The following is a 13,367-nucleotide window of genomic DNA, read 5'->3' as shown; positions in this document are numbered from 1 at the left end:
GTCCATACTTATTATACGAAATGAAGGAAATGAACTTGAATTGGCCTTTTAAGTTTGTTACTCTATAATGATTCAAAGAACACATGCTTCTCTGCTCCTTAGTAAAACATACCATTTGTAATAGTTGTTATCCTTTCTCTTAATCTTTACCTGTGAAAGGAGTCTTTCTTCATCCCTTCATCCCACACACTCCTCCTCTTCATTACAAGTGTCAGGTCAAATGGATAAACAGCATGTATTTACCCATCATCAGGATACTGTCAAACGTGACTCTGTACTAGTGCTCGCTGGGGTATTTATGACTCTCATTCACTGTCTTCTATTTATTATTACCTGCGTTGCCTTTATTATCTCATGGCCTCTCACTAGCCGGTGATACATGGACCCTCCTCTGAATTTTAATTTCAGAAACGTGTGATTATTCCTGCCAGGGCCCTGTAAGAGGACGTCCTTCATGGTTCTCTCTCAGTGATGGATTAACACCCGGCCGGTTAATGAATGGGCCTCATAAGTTCTTAATGCTGTTTTAAGGTGCAATTTCTATTAATTTTCTAGTCAGCGTGACTCACGTTTTCTCTTATTCAACACTTTTTTCCCATTTCTTCTGCAGTTTGTATAAAAACCACAGCTTTTAAATGTACGAAGGTAATCATATAAAATAGAACAAAAAAAGTCTTTTATATATATATATATATATATATATATATATATATATATATATATATATATATATGTATAGGCATTAGATATATAATGTTTTGCCTTTTAACGTGTTTAAAGGGTTAGTCCACCCAAAAATGAAAATTCTGTCATTAATTACTCAATGTCGTTCCACACCCATAAGACTTTTGTTCATCTTCAGAACACAAATTAAGATATTTTTGATGAAATCCGATGGCTCAGTGATGCCTCTGTTGCATGAAATCATGAAAAAGTATTCTCGTTGCTTTATAATATTAAGGTTGAACCACTGTACTCACATGAACTGTTTTAAATATGTCTTTAGTACCTTTCTGGGCATCTGAAAGTGTTAATTGTCTTGCTGGCAATGAAGGCCTCACTGAGCCATCGGATTTTAAAATATCTTAATATGTGTTCTGAAGATGAACGAAGGTCTTACGGGTGTAGAACGACATGAGGGTGAGTAATTAATGACAGAATTTTCATTTTTGCCTGAACTAACCCTTTAACTTGTTAAAATTAAAGGGTTTTTGATGATTATTAAACATTGTTTTTGGCTTACACAAACGTGCAAACCAAACCTTAGTTCTTCCTTTGAGGCCAAACTTTTAATCCTTTTAAAAACCCAGTTGAAGTTAAGGGTGTTAACTTGAATACCATGGAGGATTGTAGGGTCAGTATCTATGCAGAGCTTACAAATGCTTTCTTTACTAGCCGTTCAGCGCTCCGTCATGCATTTTATTGGCAGGTGCTGTAATCTTTGGATCCCCGCAACACACCCGGCACATATGTAAGCTGTCAGCTTCCTAGCCCGGCCTAAATTACAGCATAGCAGGCTAAGCTAAAAGCTCCAGTTAGAATACGGCATGCTTCAAAAAGCCCATGTTGGATGGCTAAATTACTGAGCGGCTGCGTTGGAGCGCGGGCAGGGAGATGTGGTGCCTTCCCGCTCCACTGGGTAGATTATTCTCAGGTATCAGGAGCCAAGAAAGAGGATTATTTCAGTGCAAATAGAGTTGTCAGTTTGGAAACTCTAGATGCAATCATTTCCATCTTGGGATAATTATGGGATCAGAAGTGAGGTTTGGGTTGAAAAGCTGGCGTGGGATGAGCTATCACTCTCTAATGAAGGATTTTACACACTGAGGGTGAGCAAAGTGTCAGCTAGAGTTCTCTCCTGATCCACACCTTTTTTTCCTCCACTGGTTTTAATAGCAACGGGCCTGTCTGACCTGGTGATAATTGTATGCTTTGTCTCTTCTTGTCTATTAGGGGGTTAAAAGTGTCAGGAAAGTGGGTACCATTGACCTTTGACCTTTTTCACAGAGCTACTCAAATCAAAGACCCTGTCATGAGAAAGGGCTCTTTGTTATGGCCTTACGGTGGCCACTTCCACTCCAGACTGGAGTATCCGCTCTCATCATGTACACCAGAGAGAGGTTAGGTTGTCCACATAGTGCAAGATTTTCATGATGAGAGCATAAATTGGCAATAAAAAAATTGTTAGGAGTCAATGAAAATTGAAGAACACGCTGTTATGCAGTTATGGTGTTCTGAGTGGTTTTAGTGTGTGTCTGTGTGGTTACTAGGGTGTTCTGGGTGGTTGCTAGGTGGTTTCTTACTAGTCTTGCATAGCCAGGCCTTCAGACTGACTGCAGAAGGTCTGGACAGAAGTTTTGATTGGCCAAGGACATTCCAGTGGCCGTCTGACTAACAACCAGCAACCAATAACAGTTTGTTTTGTTTAGCATCACATTTGGGGGAAAGTGTAAACTCGATGTTCGTACAATAACAGACTGGCGTGTAAAACTTTTGGACGTATTTTAAAGTCTATTCTGTGAACTTCACATACTTTTGAAAAGTGTTTCCATCCAAAGTTGCAAATTTAACTTATGCACAAAACTGGAGTATTGCATAAAAATATTGCATAAAAGCGAATAAAGCACTTATAATAAAGCACTGTTTCCATACAGCGAGACGAACAGAACAATATTGTCACTTCCTAATAAACCAGTGCCAAATATCACTAAGAAAAATGGAAGTTGCTGCAGTAGGAGAAGCCACTGTGGCAGTGTTGCCAAGTCAGTGGTTTTCCTGCGGAATTAGGCTACTTTTAAGTTTTTTGTCGTGGGTAATTTTTTTTTTTTTTCCTCGGGTTGATTTCAACCGTTGTATGTACGATTTTGGACTCCCCAACACTCACAGAACAGCCCCCAGACGTACAAATTCAGTGGAGAATTTGGCCACTCGACGTAGCATATCACGTTGGGCTATTTTTGTGCTACTTTTGACTGGCCGTTAGGCTACTTTTGTTGCACAGACCTGGCAACCCTGCACTGTGGATCTTTTTTCATATAAATAACTTTCACCTTAGAGCGCACAAACAAAACACAATAAACGTGGTCATGTTATCTTGCGATCAGATGCCTGCTGTTTGGGAACACAGTTGTGTAAGACAGTTCTGGGAGGAAATTATACTGTACCACTTTGATAAAAGACTTTGGCTAAGGCATTTTTATGCCGTCCAATTGATGCGCATTGAGGAATTTATTCAGTCAATGTGTTTCCATCATAGTATATGCCCATGTTTTCTTATCAGATAAAAAATGTATCCGCCTCAATTAAGCGTGCATGTTTTTTTTATGCACATTTTTAGAATTTATGCACATTTTGTTCATATACAGTTGCAAGGAAAAGTATGTGAACCACTTGCAGAATCTGTGAAAATGTGCAAAATTTTAACAAAATAAGAGAGATCATACAAAATGCATGTTATTTTTTATTCAGTACTGTCCTGAGTAAGATACTTTACATAAAAGATGTTTACATATAATCCATAAGACAAAAAATAGCTGAATTTATTAAAATGACCCAGTTCAAAAGTTTGTGAACCATTGATTCTTAATACTGTGTGTGGTTACCTGGATGATCTACGACTGTTTTTTTTGTTGTGTGATGGTTGTTCATGAATCCCTTGTTTGTTCTGAACAGTTAAACTGAGCTCTGTTCTTCAGACTTATGGATTATATGTAAACATCTTTTATGTAAAATGTCTTACTCAGGACAGTACTAAATAAAAAATAACATGCATTTTGTATTATCTCCCTTTTTTGTTAGAATTATTAACATTTTCATAGATTCTGCAAGTGGTTCACTTACTTTTTCTTGCAGCTGTAGCTATTGGCACAGTTGTAAACATAACAGCTTTCTTTTTCCATAAGGGGGTTTGGCATCACAACGACTTTGTTTCCAGACAGACCATTAAAGAACGTGATGCACACATCTACCAGAAATCCTGTAGAATTCAACCAATCAGATGACGACTTTGAAACTTTGACATCTGAGGCTGAGACTAGTTTCTTACTGGTCAAAGTTAATAGGTGAACCCAAATGTATATGGTATCCTGCTCACTAGATATGGCTCTGTTTATTGGACTTTTTGCTTTTTTAATCAGTGAAAACTGTAAGTCTGATTGCTTAGAAAAACAGTTCCTCAACTTTCCTCAAGTCGTAGGATTTAAGCTATCATTTATATCACAAACAGTGCTAGATTAGCCACAGATATTTGGTGTGGTACTGTACACCACACGAATACAGTAGCTGTGAAATCATCTTATATTGTCTATAATAATTATGAATCAAATGCTGGACTGTCTTATTTCATAGTTTAGTATTGAGCATTCATTCCCTCCGGTGTGTGTGACACGTGAGGGGGTTCCTGCCAAACGCGGTGGCTGGATATGTCGCACTGGGGTGTGCAAGCTTGGAAAAGGTCACACATTTGAAGGGATGGCCATTATGTTGGTGTCACTGCATGATGATGTATCGTCGGAGCCGGGCTCTACCTGACACACAGCGAGCACGAATATGATTTCAGAGAGCATTAAAAATTCAACAGCCTGACCTAATTACGCTGTAATATTCAGATGAAGGGCTGCACATCACACTGGGAGCTTGCTTTTGGAATCCATTTCTAATTTTATTTAGTTTGATTTGTCAATAATAGGGATTGTAATGTCTGTCGCGATGCAGTGCTTTAATTGTGGAATTACATTGTTTGTTTATAACTTCACTTCTAGTACCTTGTACTACATGCTATTAATATGCAAATCCCTTTTTCCCCAGATGCCATGTTCATGCTGATGTTGTGATTTATCAAGAGTGGGGTAAGCTGTGCCACTTTTTAATTGAGTTGTCCACTAAGAGGACACTAATATGCTTGATTATATTTCAATATGTTTAAACTCAAATTAGAAGAAAGCATCTATAAGTAGTTACATACTGTACCTTGCCCAACATTAGGGGTAAGTTGTGTCATGTGAAGTGGCAAACTGAATCATTGGGAAATATATAAAAAACTACTTAATAATTCACAATTGCCAGTCTTATCTTGCTGCACAGTTTTCACATTTTTATCAGTAATCCAGGACAAGGTTTAGACAAAATACACTTTTATTAAAGAAGCATCATATGCAGTATTGCTTGTCAAGTACATTTTCAAGGATTTTTAGATATTTTAAATAAAAAATGAGATCATTCTTATTAAAAATAACAGTTTTTGTAGTGCACTGACACATCTTACCCTTCTCCCCTAGTGTTTGGACAGTAAAGTCCTTCACTTAGCATGTGTGGTGTGTAAAACGTCAGGTGAAAATCCTTATTTACAGCGTCTGTCTTGCTTTAGGCCCACAGTCTCCGCTAAAGACGCAGAGAAGCTGGGATTACACTCAAGATAAACACTATCTCTACACACAGGCAGTCTTAGAGAAAAGCGCTGCATTTCCTGGCATTGTTCTAGAGTTAAATCAATTCCCCGCGGCATTCAACTCCCTTTTCTTACCCCGCTGATCAGGCCCGGTTACAAACAGCTATCATTTGCATGAGAAAAAAAGAAAGCTCAAATGGAGAGAGTGGCGTATTATCAATATTACAAAGTGTTGCAGGTAGCTCCACTGAAGTCAACGAGGAGCCCGGCTTTTCATGTCTGTGCGCATTGATTTAATGCTACTTAAAACGAATTGCAGATCAATTGGATTACCCAGAGGCAGATTTAATGAGCCGCACACCGCAAAGGATGTTTGTGCCCCCCCCGTCATCTCAGCAAGTGAGACTCGTCATTCTCTGGGAACGGTTTCTAGCAAATGACGTCTTGAGCGGCGGTCATAACAATACCGCAAACTTTGTGAAAGACTTTGAAATCTTTTACTATGGTATTCTATAGTATACCTTGGAATACCACTGTATTATTAGTCTTTTAACAAGGTTCAATTATAATACCATAATTTTCAGACGAGTACTATAGTATTACCATACTATTGTATGAAATGCCTTGGACTATCTCTTTATTACGCTGTTGTGTTTTGGACATGATACCATGGTTTAACCATGATTGTTTGGAAAGGCATAATTATAATAGCATGGCTTTTTGGACATGTACAATAGCACTGCCATAATATTCTTCGAAATACTTCAGAGTACTATAGTTATTCCAAGTTTTTTGGACATGTACAATGGTAAAACCATGGATTTTTGTACATACACTCTCAAAACATCAACAATGGTTCTGTGAAGAACTTTTAACATCTATTGCACAAAAGGCTCTTTATAGTGGGAAAAAAGGTTCTTTAAATTTGTAAGATGTTCTTCACACTAAGAAAAAAATGGTTCTTTTAAGAACTGTTCACTGATAGGTTATTTGGGGAACCCAAAAATGGTTCTGTGGCATTGCTACGAAAACCTTTTGTTTTTAAGAGTGTATCTTGGTATTTTCTGAAATACCTTGATTTCTGTTGTGTGGTACTACCATGGTATTTGTTTAAATATCTTGGAGCACCCAAAAAAGTACTGTGGTAGTACCATGGTACATTGTTGGTATCAAATAGTACTTTGCTATATACACCATAGTACTGAAACTGGTATTCCATTTCTAGCATTGCACTTTTTGGTACTTTTCTGCAAGTGTACCATATAAATACCATGATATATGAACATACTTTAGTAGTCAATCAGTACCATGGTATCTATAAAAGTACATTGATACCTTGAATATCTAATACATTATCATCACTGTACCATGGTAAACTCTTGAATTGAACGTTGACAGTGAGTAAAATCAGTCTATATTTATACAAGTTATTTTTGTAAGTGATGTAATGCCCAACGTCATATGTCATTATCCCCTTTTTCATTTCCCTGCCAACTTTCCATTTCTAGCTAGTTTACCCATCCTCTCTCCGCAAGACCGACCGTCACAGACCGGGTTCATCTTGATACTAGCATAAACTCCCTCTGTTTGACAAGCATGTTTTGAGTGGCTCTATACCATCATAGAGAGAGATGTAGAATAAATATTTATCCTTGGCTGCTGATCCGCACCTGGGATCAATAAGGCTTTTTCTCTGTGCTAATCAGATTGCCTCAGGATCATATAATTACTGTTTAATATCCTGTTACAGTGAACAGAGGGAGAACGCCTGGCTGCCAGCTCATGATTCCCCTCTCTGTCATTGGAGCGGTGTTTATATCTGGGAGGCTGACCGCAGGACGGCAGGCACTCCCATGGGCCGCCCGACGCCTTGGGTTCACTCAGCAACCGCTGTCTTCCAGTTGGACATGGAGTGGCACTCAAATTTAGATCAGATTCCAGTTTAGATCAGAGAAGGAAACTCAGGAACATTAAGATGCAAACTAAATAGTGCAAGGAGGGAAGTGTAGCGAAACGAAGAATTGTGGAAGGGCTCGCCTTTAAAAAAAAACTCAGCAAAATTAGGACAAAAGCACGCACATCACCGGCAAAAATATGCTCAAAGATGGGTGCTCGACCAAAAAATATTAATAAAAAGCAGGAAAAAGTAGGCACACCAAAGCTCCAAAAATTAGCGAAACATTTAATATAAGGCTCACACGGAGTCTTATATTAAAGGGCTCGACTTGAAGCAATGTGTAATTCGCTTCTTTGGATGTGTTTTAAAGTGTTTATCTATTAGTTCATTTTTACCAAATTCATCTGGGGTGTCTTGCTTTAATGGGGACCTGTTATGCAAAATTCACTTTTAATGGTGTTTGAACATAAATGTGTGTACACAACGACCCTATAATGGTAAAAATCCACCCACTCTTTTTTTTTTTTAAATCCCCATAAATCATAAACAGTGTCAAAACCAAAGAGATGTTTTAGTTTTTGGCAGAGTGTCTGAGGCACGAGCTGTACAGGCTCTGCCCTCTTCTGGAAAGTGGGGTGGGGAGCAGCAGCTCATTTGCATTTAAAGACACATGCACGAAATGTTTTTCCTTAAACTCAAAAAAAAGGGCATTTACAACATGGTGTAATACATGATCTGTAGGCTATTTTTAACTGAAACTTCACAGACACATTCTGGAGACACCAGAGACTTATATTACATCTTATAAAAAGAGGCATAATAGGTCCCCTTTAAATTTTAATTTTGCTTCCTCCGGTTTACACTCAAGTTGCCCATTAGTTCCACACCTGTTTGTTAGTAATTCAAACATTATTTCACCAACAGATCTGACCTCAGCTCGCCTGACCCCACAGCCACGGACGCACGTTACCTTCAGATGAAGTGCATTTGCCACCTGAGGAGAAGTCACACCGTGCGGCCGCCAGTTCGGTTCTTGGAAATCGCACCTCAATGACGCACATCAAAATTCAATCACACACAAGCACCATCCAGGCACCCACCTCCACCCCCTTGTTGACTTGATTAAGGTGAGTGGGATCGCTTCAAAACCTTCACGCACACACACGCTCTTGCACACAAACACAGGAGGGGTTCATAAGTCTGATTTCAAAGCTTCATAATTGGGAAAGGATATTTTAGACCTGGTGTGGAGCCCCTTTCCTTTATTGTTTCCTGATTTTAATGCACACGAGGCACGATTACGGTATGAGGGTCCATTTAAAGAACAACTCTGCGCTGAAGATGAAGAAACCGCGTCAACAGCCATGTCGTACCCTGCCATTACTGCTTCGGTTCCCTACTCCTATCCTGCTATTTGTTCCCATTAAAAAAGCCTACTAGAAGGACTGCAATTCATTCAGACATATTGTATGTGGTAATGTACACTATTAAGTACCAGTATATTGAAACAAACCTTTGATTAAATGTATTTGAATCACAAAGAAACAGCAAGAATCCTCCCTTGCCTTTGTTAATGAGGGCCTCATTGTGCTACCTGTGCTCACCGACTTTTGTGCCTGTGGTTTCAAGAGGCCTTTCTTCGCAGTTCTACTCTAATATTAAATCAAATCAACTTGGGGAGGAAAAAAAGGCTTTTGTTCACATTTGAATAATTTGTACATATTGTTAGTTATACTGGCTGATCCCGTAACAATGTAAGGAAAGGAAAGGACATTATTTTTTCCCCCCAGCATAATTGGCATTAAAATGATGGCTGCATTGAATAGTTATTTTTTATTTCGGTTTACTTTAGGTGTATAATTTGTTTGTTCGTTATGTATTCATGCAATTCATTATGCTAATTTGTGTTGCGATTTCATTTGGATACGCCAACACAAACAAACAAAAACAAACTTGAACCGAGCACGCATGCTGCTGCATTTTTATTCGCGGCGTAATCCGAAAAGCTTTGAAAGTAAATATGCGGCCAAAAGGGTACAAAAACAAGACTTTTAAACACTCAAGCACCTTAAATACACAATACAAAGGCATTGCTCAGCCATACCGAGAAAGGCGTGCAAATCTATGTAAGTATCATACTGTTTGCATAATAGATTAGAAATTAGCATTTTTGTTCATTTTCCATGTATGCACAGTGCCCTGGAAGAAAAACGCTCCATGCATATCAGATCAGCCAGCCTTCCATTTTGCGCAGTATATTATTTGACAATCTAAAATGTGTAATTTGCATGAAATTGCTTAATTAAAACACAGTCACTTGGGGTATTAATTTCTTTGTCTGCCGACGGAGTGCGGAGCAGGCAGATGTAAAGGGCTGTCAGGGAGGAATGTCAGGGAGAGAGAGGGGGGACACCGTCCCAGCACGCCACGTCTTGGCTGGGGAGGGTTACGATGCCTGGCTGCCCGCCTGCCTGCTTTGGGCACGCTTGGTAAACGGAGGGCCCTGCTTTGGCGGGATGCAAAGGGGAGGATGGTGGGGTGATGGAGGAGGAGTGTGGCTGGCAGCGTGCCATTGGCACATGAGATCTGAGAGTTGGTGTAGAAACACACTGTAGAAAACATACTTGTTGTATGTTGTATTTTTATATGTATTTTTGTATAATAATTTTTTTTTGTTCATCCTGTTACTCACTGTAAACCATAACGTTTAAAATAATTAATTGGTTTGAGCAAACTCAAATTAAACAAATTAGTTCAATCAAATTAACTTTTATGAGTATTTAGAACTTTCTTTTTCTTTTGAGTTCACGAATCTGAATTGTTTAATTGTTTTGAGTTTTATTAACTTGTTTCTTTTAATTTAGACAAACTTAAATTTTCCTGAGAATGGGCTGAAATTTCCCAGCATGCTTTGCCATAATACTCAAACAGGAGAGTAAACGCTAAAATTAAGTGTTATATAATGTTTTTTTTTTCTTTTTTGTGCAAGATTCCAAGATTCATGTTAAGTGGGATTTAGTAGTGTTTAATGCGTTGCTATGCTAATTTAGAAGAGTTTTTTTTTGGGGGGGGGGGGGGGGGGGGGGTTAAGATTACATGATAATTTTAAGTTAAATGTATGAATTAACTTACTCAAAAATTTAAAGTTAAGAGCAATTAAAATGTATGAGTACAAAATTGGAATCTGCCAGTTCTTCTTACTTAAACTTTGAATTTCTTAACTCAAAATTTAACTGATTATCTCAGTTTTTATGAGTTTTGCCAACTTTTTCGGGTTTACAGTGCTGTTATAGTAGATGTTTAGTATGCAAACCCATGGAAAATATATTCTTGTGGAAAATGATTGATAAAAAAAACATTTTGAATGAAATACCCAGATTTCTTTTTTCAAAGCTCAAGAGACTTAATGGAGCACTTTTATTTTGGGTGTCAACTGAGATTTTTCTGTAACACTTTGTGATGGTCCACTTTAGACATTCTGCTAACTATAAGTAGCTTTGCAACTACATGTCAACTAACTCTCATTAGAGTATAAGTAGACTGTCTGTTTAATATCTGCTAACACTTTATTTGATGATACCCTAACAGACATTCTACTGACCATAAGTAATTTTGCAACTACATGTCAACTTATACTACCCTAACCCTATCCTAACAGTCTACTACAGTCCACTAATACTTTACTTGACATGTAGTTGCAAAGTTGGGCTACTTATAGTTAATTAAATGTCTAAAGTGGACCATCGAAATATTGTAGAGTGACTGATTTTTCTCCTTAAATACTGTGGAGAATTAAACAAATTTGACAAAATTGTTGACACACAATAAAATTAGTAGCTGAAACATTTATGAGTGGCGGTCAGCTCAAGTAACTTACTGTAAGTTGATCTCCAAATAATCTCATCTGTGCCTAGGAGAAACAACTGAGAAGTTAAAGAGATCACATTTATTTTTTTATTTGAATCACCTAGAATCACTTAAGTAAGCATTAAGCCTAAGTAAGCCTAAGTAACACTGGTATACAAATTTATAATGTTCTGGCCAAACCTTGTGACAAACGTTTTATTATAGAAAAGAATAACAATAAAATAGCTGTTTTTGGAACAGAATATGACATACACATACACACTAAAGAAATCAACCGCTCAAATACATGCTCTTAAAGACTGAAAGCGTATTGGTAGATCATGACGCGTCAGATGAAATGTCCCGTTTCTAGTTTGTGAAGTGTCACTGTAAGTCTCACGCTGTACCCTTTTGTCTTAAATATCAAAGCCAACACGGGCACGTTAACATTTGAATATTTTCCGGTTCTTCATAAGGGGAGATCGTACAATAGTGTGGGGTGGGGTGGGGGGGCTTGGTGTAGTGAAGTAGCACATATCAAAATGAAAGAGCCCTTTTTCTTTCTCTCTCTCCCTCTCAATCGCTCTCTCATTCTCTCTCTCTCACATCAGTGACTGCCTGTGAAGGGCTTCCAAATCACAGTCCTTGTACCATTCAGCACATACAAAAGGGCTGTGTGAGCCTGAGCAGGCAAGGCCTAATTAAAATCCTTTAACAGAGAGAGAAAGAGAGGGGCACATCGAGCTGGGCTGGGATTGTAAAGGAGGCTGTCACTGAGTTGGGGCGTCGACAGCCACACACAGACTCTGTGACAGCTCTCCAGAGCAGCTACCACATACGCCATTTGCTCAGAGGGCCTTAATTGGGTCTTTGATGTCCCTTAGAAAGGTGGCAGAGAGATGGAAATGTTATCGTCGCCCACTTTCATACTGCCTACCAGCTTAGATTGTTTATGATTTAAGATGTGCTTCTTCTGCTCGCTGTCTTTTTACACCTACCTCTTTCTCACTTTCTAATAGGGATGGGTTAGGATGCTCGATTAGTGAGGTCAACAAGTGAGTTTATCTTGTTCCCCCCTTTGTTTTTAGAGGTAGTGCTATTGTAATAATAATAATAATAATAATAATAATAATAATGTTACATTTTTTTAAATGTTACAAGAGATTTTGTTATTATTATTATTATTTGTTACAATAGGAATTTCATCCCTTAATTTTTAGCTAAAATATTATTGCTAAATATAACAAAATCAACAACAGCAATAATAATAATCATCAAAATAATAATAATACATTTTTACAAGAGATAGCATATTATTATTATTATTATTATTATTATTGATTTTATTACTATTATCATGGTTTATATTTTGTTACAAAAGCAATTTCATCTATTAAAATTTTATAAAATATAGATAAATAGATAATAGATAATGTCATAGCTAAATTATAGCAGCAACAACAGTAATGATAATAATAATAATAATAATAGTTATTTTTAAATTTGTAAAAAGAGAGATTTTATTATTTTTAAAGCAATTCCATTACTTAATGTTTTTTAGCTAAAACAAAATTGCTAAATGTAACAACAACAACAATAATAATTAAAATTGTTACAAGAGATAGCATTATTATTATTATTATTATTATTATTATTATTACTAGTATTTTTATTCTAATTATTACTTTTATTGTTATCAGAATTATTATATCTTTGTTACAAACGCAATTTAATCTATGATTATTTTTAGCTAAAATATCATTGCTAAATGATAGCGGCAACAACAGTAATAATAATAATAATAATATTTTTTTAAATGTTACAAGATTATTGTTGTTGTTGTTGTTGCTATATTGATTTCATCACTTAATATTTTAGCTAAAATATTATTGCTAAATTATAGCAACAGTAGTAGTAGTAGTAATAATTTTGTTGTTGTTTTTGCTGTTGTTGTTATATTTTCTAAAAAAGAAATAGTAGGGGATGAATTGAGATACTTCTTAGAAAGTTTTATTTCATGCTCAAGTTGCATCTGTCCCAAAAACACATTCGATCTGCATAATGGACTCTAAATCAGCTTAATTATGCAGTACTTCCATAAGACTGACCAGTAGACTGCTGTTACATGCAACCCATTGACTAGCCGTTGTTAAAAACTATGTTGCACATCCCTACTTCCAATGTCATTACTCCGTTATCTCGCATTTTAACTCCAGTGAGGGTCGTAGCATCTGTAAC

The 13,367-nt window shown here is 37.1% G+C and overlaps 1 long non-coding RNA gene across 1 annotated transcript in view; it reads left to right on the top strand.

Annotated features, from left to right (window-relative positions):
• Positions 1-13,367, top strand: part of LOC127511473 (uncharacterized) — a 100,236-nt gene that overhangs the window by 26,362 nt on the left and 60,507 nt on the right. The window contains exons 5-6 of the long non-coding RNA XR_007930028.1: positions 4,807-4,847; positions 8,208-8,410. This is a non-coding gene — a long non-coding RNA (uncharacterized LOC127511473). The remainder of the gene's footprint in view (positions 1-4,806; positions 4,848-8,207; positions 8,411-13,367) is intronic.

Source organism: Ctenopharyngodon idella, chromosome 4 (assembly GCF_019924925.1).
Source record: "Ctenopharyngodon idella isolate HZGC_01 chromosome 4, HZGC01, whole genome shotgun sequence".
NCBI lineage: Eukaryota > Metazoa > Chordata > Actinopteri > Cypriniformes > Xenocyprididae > Ctenopharyngodon > Ctenopharyngodon idella.
The sequence above is the reverse complement of the archived record's forward strand: the minus strand, read 5'-3'. Positions and strand labels throughout refer to the sequence as shown.